We start from the raw sequence: 12,065 nt of genomic DNA, 5'->3' as shown, positions 1-12,065 counted from the left end.
TGTTTGGGGCAGTCACACTTCAATGTCAGTGAAACAACTGAAGCTTTAAATGTGGTTTGTGTCTTATGTATGCCTTTACATGCCTGAACTCCTTGTATGTCACTTTTTCCTTTGAGGAACCTTCACCATGCCATCCTCATATGGACATTTCAGACATGTGTCATTGGCAGGTGGCTGTTGCTGGTCTGACATTTGAAGTGGACATGGATTGATCCAGGTAATGTTGGTTGCAGATGTGGGGTGCATGAGTTCTATGCCCTGACAGCCTAGACAGTGGGTAGACAGTGGGAGGGCAGGAATCTGAGCTACACAATAGACCTGTTTGCCATGGTGTGCTAGTCCAATGGTCTCATGTGTGATCATGTGGCCTAGCAACATGTCACCCAGTGGAATGAAAGTATTCTACCTTTACATTGTGTTGACATGGATCCTGTGTGACCTGTTAGTGGCTGTCAATGTGTTTATTCATTGCAGGCCTTCATTGTGTCTGTGCCACAACACTGAAAAAGGTTTGTGACATTCAGTCAGATTCTTACTCATTGTTATGTGAAGGGCCTGGGCTCAGGCTCTGTTGTACTGCCCTCTGACTGTGACATGGCATATGTTAAGTTGGCAAGCCTGGTTTTAGTATGTGACAAGGGTCAAACTGGAGAAAACATCCCATACTCTGTTGGACTAATCTATGGGACAAGGTCTTACAAGCCCTTTCTGGTGTGGTATGGGGCACGGTAGCAATTGGATATCTGCCCTGTCCTTGGCAGACATTTTTAGCACATTATGTGCAATACAGTACAATAAAACATTTGCTGTAACCAGACACTTGTGACATTGTGTTGCTAGTCATCCTCAGTATGACATTACCTAAGACATATCCCTCTATCCATTGCCTTCTTATGTCTTAATCATGTAGATTACATGTGATTAGCATTCTGCATTCCAGACAGTTATAAAAGAGAGGTAGTAGGCAGTGTTTCAGTGATGGGTGTGTTTATTTACATTACAACAGAACTCAATAGTGATAATGGAAAAAAAACATTGATGAGATGAATGGATCACTCATGGTGGATACAATCAATAGAGAAAAGACCACAACATTTGAGGTCCAGAGTCCAGTGTTCTGCTACCATGGAACATGGTAAATGGTTAGGGAACAGTCAATAGAGTGAGAATGTGGCAAACAAACGAGTGACATCAGGAAGTGGTCACTTGCTAGCAGTGGTTGGTGTCTTGACATCTGCACCTGCTGGATGCTTGGCTGGATGTCCCACTTTTGGTGGTTAGGGTCAGAAACTACAGAAGCAGGGGTGTCTGTGGCAGGTGCTTCCCCTGGCAGGGCCTCCTTTCCAGTTGCTGGCACCAATAAAGGGCCTGGTGTGGATGTGCCAAAGGAAGGGGTGGGATGTTGTTGCCTCTCACTGCTCAGGGTTAAGGTCCCTCAGCACCCTTGTTAGGGAAGCCATGTTGGAATTGTGGGCCTCCCACTGTATCCACATCTCACGATGTAAATCCCTCTGTAGCTCTGTGATTTCCCTGAGTTCGGTTAGTGCCTGGCCCATCACACCTTGTGACTGGTGGTAGGCTCCCAATACCTGGCTGATGGTATCCTGGACAGGGGCATCCCCAGCAGCCTCTTGCCACTGGCCCCTCCCACACACCCTATCCCCACGCCCCTGCGCCCTTGGTACAGCTTGCCCCCTTCCACTGTTTCCAGGTCCATCATTGTCAGAGCTGGCAGGTTGTGACTCAGAAACCTGAACTGTGGGACACAAGATGTTGGTGACTGTTGAGGGGATGCAGGTCTGGTGGTCACTGTCTGCCTGCGATGTAGAGGCAATGGGGCTAGAAGGAGTCAATGTGGTCAAGCTGAGGCTGACCGGTGTCATCTGGCCAGGTTGCCCAGATGGCCCTGAACCGTCCTCAACCTCCTGCGGACCAGGAGTGTTCTTCTCACTGAGAGATTCATTCACTGGGGGTAATGGCAGTCTCCTCTGTCGTGTCAGTAGTAGCAGTAGCAGTTGCAGTGACAGCACAACCTGTTTATGTGGGGAGCCAATGTTAGTGGTTGTATTGTGAAATCAACCTCCAATAGTTGACTGTGACATTGACCTAGGGCCATGTTCACATTGTATTTGCTGATTTTCCTTATGTGACGGGTACACATATTGTCATTTGTAGTGAGCTGACATTGTTGCCACATACAAATTCCAGTTCAGTGACCTGCGCTCAGACTGTCTGGAATCATTAGCTGTTGCATGGATGGTAATAGACTCATATTTTGCCAGTAGTGCAGGCATGACATTGACTAGGCAGGATGTTGTTTGAATCATCTTGAAAGCTATTTGTATGTCATGCAGGCATTGTCAGAACATTAAATGATATGTGAAAGTTGTCATCCTGTCGTCAGTACATTGTGGATGTGACTGCTGCCAATGCCATACAGCAAACACAATTTGGGGCCTGTGATCTGTGGAGGAAGTTTTTTCAAAGATTTTTTGAGCTGTCCTTCCTCTCTGCACTATTTTCATCCTGGCATAGCAGCTCTAGATGGATCTGGCTGTGTTGACACATCACAGTGTGTACCATGATCTTTATCCTATCCCTCCCAGGTGTGTTTCATTCATTAGTGGGTTTAGGGACTGTGGCACAATGTCTTGTGGACAGTGGCCTGGCATTTGGGGTCACATTGCCTGGTCTTCCTTGCATTTTTTAGATGCTAATCTCATCACAACCCACAGTTAACATTGTACGTCTTCTGAGGTGAGTAGACTTTCATACCAAGTATACCAACAGGGATATTTGACCATATGCAGAGTGAGCTTGGAAATGGGATTGGGTAGACAGAGCCTCCTGGCCTCAGCATTTATGTGACTCCATGTACTACGTGCAGTTTTTCAATTTGACTCTCCCAGGTGTGTGCACGTCATGTGTGTGGTCCCAGATAAAGTTTCTTGGCGTGTGAGTAAGGGATCCTCCTATGAGTACTAACCATTTCACTCTCTGTATTCCACACACTGTAGAGTTGTCCTCCTGTCAGGTGAGTACAGTTCAATGGGTGGGTAGGAGAGAAGGGTGTTTTATATGGGGGTACTCTGTATTGGCTGGGGGTGGGTAACACTACATTTGCCCCATGGCCTTGGCATTTCTGTCAGTTCCTGTCCTACTCCCACACACTGTGCAGTTGTCCTCCTCTCATGTGAGTGCAGTTCAATGGGTGAGTAGAGGGAGAAGGGAATTTTGTATCTGGGTACACTGTGTTGGCTGGGTGTGGGTAATACTACATTTGCCCCATTGTCTTGGAATTCCTGTCAGTGCCTGCCCTACTCCTACACACGGTAGAGCTGCCCTCCTCTTAGGTGAGTAGCATTCACTAGGGACTTGCAGGACATGGTAATCTTAAGTGTGGTACACAGTTCTGGTCCTACTAATGGTAGTACAGTGCCTTCTGGGAATTGTGGTGTGGTGATTTCCCTGTGCTACATGCAGTATATAGAGACATGGTTTTCCCAGGTGGGTCTCGTTCCCATATGAGGTGGCAGACAGTGGTCTTTGGACAGGTGGTGGCTGGGCTGGTGGTTGGGCTGACAGCGAAGGTGGCCAAAGGTGATTAGTGAGCATGCATGCTAATACATTTTAGTGCCGTTTTTATAGTTGGGACTTACCTAACTCGACGTGGGTCCCATGCTCACTGTGCCACTAGATTCAAGCTAGCCTGGCTGATGAAAGGTGATTCCACAAAACCGGTCCCAGGATGCTTCTTTCCGGACCATGGATACTTGGCCTGGCAGATTGGACGGGACTGTTCCCAAGGGGAGCAGAGTCAAGATTGATTTGCATTTGGCTGGGTCCAAACTGGAATGGCATGGGTAGCCATAAAATGATAGAGTTAGGCCCAGATCTCTGTACTGGGGGTGAATGTTTAAAATTGTTCAGCATTCTGTCCATCACTTGTTCTTTTTGCATATATAAAAAAAGACCGACAAAATCAAATTGACAAAGAAAAAACAAAGAAAGAGTATCTGGCGTTTGTGTCCCATTAATCAAGAGAATTCCAGCTGAAAGTGGATGCTGTGGTTTGTTGTCCAATACATGTTCATGAAAAACACATCTGTGAAGTAACATCAGTGAACATTCCATAATACACTGCACATCAATCGATAAAGGCACCAGGCAGTGCCCAAAAGCGTTTGGTCATATGAGTTGACTTTGCTGCCGCTCAAGTAGAAAATCCACTTAAACGACAGCAAGTCTACTGGAGAAGCAGCTCTCTGAATGTAACTGCCTGCGACTGCCCACATTAGAAAATCCCTCCAGTAGATGCCAAATCTCGCTCATACTGGCATTTCTCAAGCGTTGCAGGAAGGAACTCCTCCACACAGGGATTGTCAGAATTTGGCTGGAATACTGTGCTACAAGAGAAACATGGAGCTGCCAAATTCTGTCAATTACGCCCACCCATAATTAATACCAATGAGGACCTAAACATAAATACTAGGCACAGGTGAATCTGGTGGAGTTTTACTAAGTGGATTTATACTGAGCTAAAACAAAACCCCACAAGATTCTGTGGAATTCAGAGGATGGGCAGAAATAGATAGGTTGCCCTGCTCTCACTGTGATTTAGAGCTGGGAGCTCATTTTGCTCTGAAAAATAAGTGGGAACTGCATCACACAGCGTACCAGAGGACACTGCTTCTCATGTTGATTTTGCTGCTGTTCGAGTAAACATTTTACTGGAGTGGCAGCTTTCTGACCGTGAAAATATTCACCCACCCTAATAAAGACCCTTCTTCGAAAATAATCTAATTTACACTTTAGGTGACAAAACCCCAACAACAGCTGCAACTGCGTCCTCAGAATAAATAAACATAACAGCAATCACATATTATTGGGAGTTGCTGAGGATGTATAAACAATAATGAAAGTACTCAAAGTGCCACGTCACAATACAACAACAACCTGCACTCCAACAGTGGGAGACAGCAGCATCAGAATACAGATACGCTTCATGGAAACTGATATTTTTCACTGATGCATACTTACCAACGACGGCATGTCAAAGAATACCAACTGTTTACTCAACCCAAACATAATATACTCTAGGAGCAACTCCTTAATGAGAGGCAAAGATGCGTAGCTCACAATCAATAAAAATACACATGGGCTAGATTCACATAGATAAACTTACACTTTTGTGTAAGTTTACAATTGGTTGCTATTCACAAATGTATCTTACTATTAGTCTGTTCACGACTGAGGAGCCGACACACATAAAAAGATAGGAAAGACCCATCTTTTTATGTGTGGAGACTTCTTAGTTGTAAAAATACTATTAGTAAAATACCTTGGTGAATAGCAAACAATTGTGAATCACACACATTATTTGCAGCCTAATCCCTAAGAACCCCTAAGAACAGAATTGTGAATCTTTCCTAATTGACCACATCACAATTTAAATAGACAAAATATACTAATATTGTTACATTCATTTGTAAAACTTGTCAAAATATTCAGACATGATTTGATTACATTCATCATAGGTAACAACAAGATAAAGAAATGGCTTGCACATAATTGACAGTCAAGGTGACAGACAAGTGGACAACTAAAGTATGGAGTAAGAAAAATGAGTTGGTAAAATGGGGAATTATATTAAGATGTGTAACTGTTAGAAATGGGGTCTTTAGTTGGCAGTCAGTTTACCCCCTGTCCAAGCAAGGACCCTCACTCTAGTCAGGGTAAAAGAGAAACACCCTCAGCTAACACCTGCTTACCCCCTTGGTAGCTAGGCACGAGCAGTAGGTTTAACTTCAGAGTGCTAGGTGTAAAGTATTTGTACCAACACACACAGTAACTTTATGAAAACACTACAAAATGACACAACACAGGTTTAGAAAAATAGAAAATGTGTATCTAAACAAAACAAGACCAAAATGACAAAAATCCACAATACACAAGTCAAGTTATCACAAAAAATGCAAAAAGAGTCTTCATGTAACTTTAAACATACACTAACGCTGTTAGCATGAAAATGTATCTTGGGTGGGTCAAAGAAAAACGCATACGGGTGAATGTGCGTCAGCAAGGGCTTGCGATGTGTCGATTTCACTCACGAGCGAGACCCTGGCGTTGTTCCTCCTTTAGTCGGGTCGGCGTACATCATTTCTTCTCTCTGCAGGAGAGCGAAGTATCGATCCGATGAGGACTCTCGGGTCCGGGCAGGCCATGCGTCATTTGTACATGCCCTGCAGTGCTTGCGTCCGAAATCCAGCCGCACGATGATCCAAAAACCACATAGCACGAGTTTCGATCTCACCAGCCTCCGTCAGCGATGCTGTGCGTCGTTTCTCCAGCACCGGGCGTTGATATTTGGGTCGCGTTGCAGGCAAGCGTAAATTTTCAGCCGTGAAGCCGACGGTGCGTCGATTTTTTAGCTGCAGATCAGAGTTGCGTCAATGTTTTCCCCGCACTGTGTTCTGTTTATGGATTTCTTAATCTTGGGCTGCCAACTTCTCCATTCAGGGTCCCAGGAACTGTATGGGCACCACTTGGCAGAGCAGGAATCTCTCCAGAGTCTCCAGGTGCTGGCAGAGAGAAGTCTTTGCTGTCCCTGAGACTTCAAATAACAGGGGGCAAGCTCTAAATAAAGCCCTTGGGGATCTTCACAAGAAGGAAGGCGACACAAAGTCCAGTCTTTGTGCTCTAGCACAGACAGAAGCAGCAACTGCAGGATAGCTCCACAAAGCACAGCCACAGGCAGGGAAGCTCTTCTTCCTGAGCTCTTCAGCTCTTTTCCAGGCAGAGGTTCCTCTTGGTTTCCAGAAGTGTTCTAAAGTCTGTGGTTTTAGGTGCCCCTCTTATAGCCATTTTCTCCTTTGAAGTAGGACTACTTCAAAGCAAAGTCTCTCTTGATTGTGAAATCCTGCCTTGCCCAGGCCAGGCCCCAGGCACTCACCAGGGGTTGGAGACTGCAGTGTGAGGGCAGGCACAGACCTTTCAGGTGTGAGTGACCACTCCCCCCCCCTCCCTCCTAGCACAGATGGCTCATCAGGAAATGACTACACCCCAGCTCCCTTTGTGTCACTGTCTAGTGTGAGGTGCAACCAGCCTAACTGTCAAACTGACCCAGACAGGCAATCCACAAACAGGCAGAGTCACAGAAATGGTTTAAGCAAGAAAATGCTCACTCTCTAAAAGTGACATTTTCAAACACACAATCTCAAAATCAACTTTACTAAAAGATGTATTTTTAAATTGTGAGCTCAGAGACCCCAGACTCCACATGTCTATCCGCTCCCAACGGAAATCTACACTTTAATCATATTTAAAGGTAGCCCCCATGTTCACCTATGAGAGGGACAGGCCTTGCAACAGTGAAAAACAAATGTAGCAATATTTCACTGTCAGGACATATAAAACACATTACTATATGTCCTACATTAAACTTACACTGCACACTGCCCTTGGGGCTACCTAGGGCCTACTTTAGGGGTGCCTTACATATAGGAAAGGGAAAGGTTTAGGCCTGGCACGTGGGTACACTTGCCAAGTCGAATTTACAGTTAAAACTGCACACACAGACACTGCAGTTTCAAGTCTGAGACATGATTTCAGAGCTACTTAGGTGAGTGGCACAACCAGTGCTGCAGGCCCACTAGTAGCATTTGATTTACAGGCCCTGGGCGCCTCTAGTGCACTGTACTAGTGTGGGAAAACAGGGCTGATTGCAGAGGCCCCCTAACTTTTGCCCCCATTTTCCACTTTTTGCTGGTGTTTTCCTGACTCTGATGGTGCCCTGGGTACTGCTAACCAGTCCCAGGGCCTGTGCTCTGTGTAAAATGGATATGCAAATTAGGCTAATTATAATTGGCTAAGTTAACCTACCTATAAGTCCCTAGTATATGGTAGGGCATGTAGGTTTAGGGACCACAGCATAGGTGGTGCACACATAGGTGCACTGCTGAGGTGCCCCGTGTCATTTTAAAGGCAGGCCTGCCTTGCTGGCTGCTTTTAAATTAAAGTTATATGCAAATTCGACTTTGGAATTAAAAGTAGTTCTAAATTCTTAAACTACCTTATTATTACATATAAGTCACCCCTAAGGTGTGCCCTATGTGCCCCTAGGGCTGGGTGCCATGTAACTATAAGCAGGGACTTTATAAAAATAGTTTTATAAGCCCTGGTGAGGTAAAAACAGCCAAATTAGTTTTCCCCTCATTGTAGTAAATGGCCTTCATAGGCTAGAATGGGGAGACTTTATTTTTATTTTTGAAGTCTCCTTAAATGATGCATACCAAGAGTTTGGTATCAAATTAATCGTTGTAATAAATCCCACAACTTCCAGTTGTTGGATTTAATATAACTTGTTCAGGTAAAGAGTTTTAAACTTTACCTGAAAAGTTGCCAATTTCAGCCCTGCATTGTTTTTGCTGCTGTGCTCTGATTGGCCAGCCTCGAGCAGCTTGGCCAAGCTGCCTTGATGAGGTGTGAAGTGGCCTGGCTTCACACAAAGGAATGTGCCTGTGGGAGGGAATCTCCCCTCAGCAGATGGTGAGGCAGGAAGGGGGAGGGCTGCCAAACTGGTCTTCAAAGGCAGAGAAGGACATTTGGAGCAACCAGCAACACCCCCACATCCTGCAACCCCAGACAACTAGGTGCCCCCTTGATTAGATTAGGAGAGGGCAGGAGAGGGGTGTGTTTATGATTTTTAGGCACACCAGTGGGGGGGCACAGCCAGATGTAACCTCCAAAAATCAGATTCAGACATGATGGATTTTTAGCGAATGTTGCCTCCTGGGATTGATTTTTGCCACACTTCCCAGGAAGTGGTCATCACAGGGGGAAGGACCCTGCACCTGATTGGAGATCCAGGACCTCCCTGCTTTTCACCCAGGAGCAAGGATAAAACTGGCAGACCTGCACCCACACCTCAGATCCCCATCAGATTCCAACAAGGAAGAACCAAAGGAGAAGAAGGACTGCCCTGCTGGACCCCTGGCCTGCACTTGGAACCTGCACTCAGAAGGACTGCACCAGCTGCACACTTGGGCTTCACCACAAGAAGGACTTTGCCTGGCTTCAACTGGTTCAAGGAGGGACTCCCTGTTTGCTACAGGTGAAAAATTGCTATCCAGAGTTCCCTGCACCAATTCCTGAAGAAAGCGACCAGCTGACCACTGTCCAGTGGCCAAAAAGGAGTTTGCGCCAGGTGCATTCTGGGAGTTGTAGTCCGCACCCCCCAAGGACCATCTCAGAACTTCTGGACCCTTGGGGTGAGCTGTGGACCCCAAAAGAACCTTAAAAGGACATCTGGGAGAAGCCCCAGAAGTTTGAAGAAGTTTGGACAACTTTTGAAAAACGGCTCCATAGAGGGACCGACCCACCGCGGCAACTCTAGCCAGCTTGCCTCAACCGCGACCCGGCCTGATTTGCTGGTTGGTCCCAGTAAAGAAAATCTTCGAAAAAGAGACTAAGGCGGTCATTCTGACCCTGGCGGTTGAAAGCCGCCAGGGCAGAGTGCCGCGGAACCACCGCCAACAGGCTGGCGGTGCTTCATGGGCAATTCTGACCGCGGCGGTAAAGCCGCGGTCAGAAAAGGGCAACCGGCGGTTTCCCGCCGGTTTACCCCTGCCCCAAAGAATCCTCCATGGCGGCGCTGCTCGCAGCACCGCCATGGGGATTCCAACCCCCTTCCCGCCATCCTGGTCCTGGCGGTAAAAATCGCCAGGAACAGGATGGCGGGAACGGGTGTCGTGGGGCCCCTGGGGGCCCCTGCACTGCCCATGCCACAGGCATGGGCAGTGCAGGGGCCCCCTAACAGGGCCCCATAATGATTTTCAGTGTCTGCCTAGCAGACACTGAAAATCACGACGGGTGCCACTGCACCCGTCGCACACCAGCAACTCCGCCGGCTCCATTCGGAGCCGGCTTCATCGTTGCTGGGGCCTTCCCGCTGGGCGGGCGGCCTTTTGGCGGTCGCCCGCCCACCCAGCGGGAAAGTCAGAATGACCGCCGCGGTTGCGGTCTTCTGGCGGTCTCCGCCCGGCGGGCGGCGCCCGCCATCCGCCGGGGTCTGAATGACCCCCTAAGTCCGAAGGTAAAAAGTTGACCGGGACCTCCCAGCCAACGTATCCGAGGAGGGCTCCATGGACGTCGGATCAAGATCCAGGTTTACCCCGGTCAAAGGATTTTCACCTTGAAAAAACGACTAAGTCCGAAGGTAAAAATGTCCACCGAGGATTCCCGCATCCCGTATCCGGAGAAGGGCTCCAGGAGGTCGGATTGGTCTGGCAGGTTCGTCCCGCTGAAGAAAATCTTCGAAAAAGAGACTAAGGGGGTGATTCTGACCCCGGCGGTCTTAGACCGCCGGGGCCAGGGTCGGCGGGAGCACCGCCGACAGGCCGGCGGTGCCCCGCAGGGCATTCTGACCGCGGCGGTAAAGCCGCGGTGAGACCGGCAACACTGGCGGTCTCCCGCCAGTGTACCGCTGCCCTGTTGAATCCTCCAAGGCGGCGCAGCTAGCTGCGCCGCCGAGGGGATTCCGACCCCCCCTACCGCCATCCAGTTCCCGGCGGTCCGCCCGCCGGGAACCGGATGGCGGTAGGGGGGGTCGCGGGGCCCCTGGGGGCCCCTGCAGTGCCCATGCCACTGGCATGGGCACTGCAGGGGCCCCTGTAAGAGGGCCCCTACAAGTATTTCACTGTCTGCTTGGCAGACAGTGAAATACGCGACGGGTGCAAATGCACCCGTCGCACCTTCCCACTCCGCCGGCTCGATTACGAGCCGGCATCCTCGTGGGAAGGTCGTTTTCCCCTGGGCTGGCGGCCGGCCTTTTGGCGGCCGCCCGCCAGCCCAGGGGAAAACTTGAAATACCCGCCGCGGTCTTTTGACCGCGGCGCAGTATTTTGGGGGCGGAATTCTGGCGGGCGGCCTCCGCCGCCCACCAGAATCAGAATCACCCCCTAAGTGTGAAGGTAAACTTTTAACCAAGGCCTCCCACGGCCTGTAGCCGAGCAGGGCTCCATCGCGGTCGGCCTGAAACTTTGACTTTGCCCCGGTCGAGGTGCAATCAGATGACCCGATTGGCGCTTTTTGTTTCTAGGCGCTAAAAAAATAATAATTCTTTAAAAATTCATATCTCCCGTTCCCATTATCTGATTTTATTCGTTTTGGTGTCATTTTAAAGATACAAATATAATTTATTTTTATAAATTGGTTTTGGATTTTTAAACTGTTTCCTGTGTTTTATTTAATTACTGTTTTGTGATATTTGAATGCTTTACACTCTGTCTCCTAAGTTAAGCCTTGACGCTCGTTGCCAAGCTACCAAGGGTTGAGCTGGGTTTAATTTACTGAGACCTAACTGGACCTTAGTGGAGGTTAGTGGCCTATTGCTAAGTGTAGGTACCTACCTGCCCTTACCAATAACCCATTTTCCAACAACTAGGGACTTACTAGTAAATCAAATAAGCCAATTGTTAGAAATGGGGTTTTTGGTGGGCTAAGGTATGCACCTCAGCCAGGCAGAACTTACCCACTCTAGTCAGGGAAGGGAGTTATACATCCAAGATAACCCCTGCTCACCCCCTTGGTAGCTTGGCACCAGCAGTCAGGCCTATCCCAGAGGCAATGTGTAAAGCGTTTGCACAACATACACAACACACGTGACGCAATATCCCCACCACAAAGGAAACACAACATCAGATTATATGAAAATATACTGTATTGTAAACAACGCAATTATTAGACCAAACATCACATATCAGTACTATCCTGCTACCTTAGCAGTTGTCAGAACATTACATATTAGTCACTCTGCAGACTAGCAGTAGTCACATATAACACACAGGTTACTCAGTATTCTGCAAAATAAGGAGTAGTCAGGAAAAACGTTACTACACCAAAGTACTTGTCATAAAAATATCATAAAACGCTCATAGTAGGAACATTAGAAAGCATGTGGCAAGTTAGAAAAACATATTAGCAAGTCATGTCCATAAAAGGAACATTTACACTCATATGTAAAAGCATCATCAAACAGGCTGGTAACATAAAACAATCAGCAAAGT

Source organism: Pleurodeles waltl, chromosome 2_2 (assembly GCF_031143425.1).
Source record: "Pleurodeles waltl isolate 20211129_DDA chromosome 2_2, aPleWal1.hap1.20221129, whole genome shotgun sequence".
In the NCBI taxonomy this organism is placed as follows: Eukaryota; Metazoa; Chordata; class Amphibia; order Caudata; family Salamandridae; genus Pleurodeles; species Pleurodeles waltl.
Note: the sequence above shows the minus strand (reverse complement) of the source record.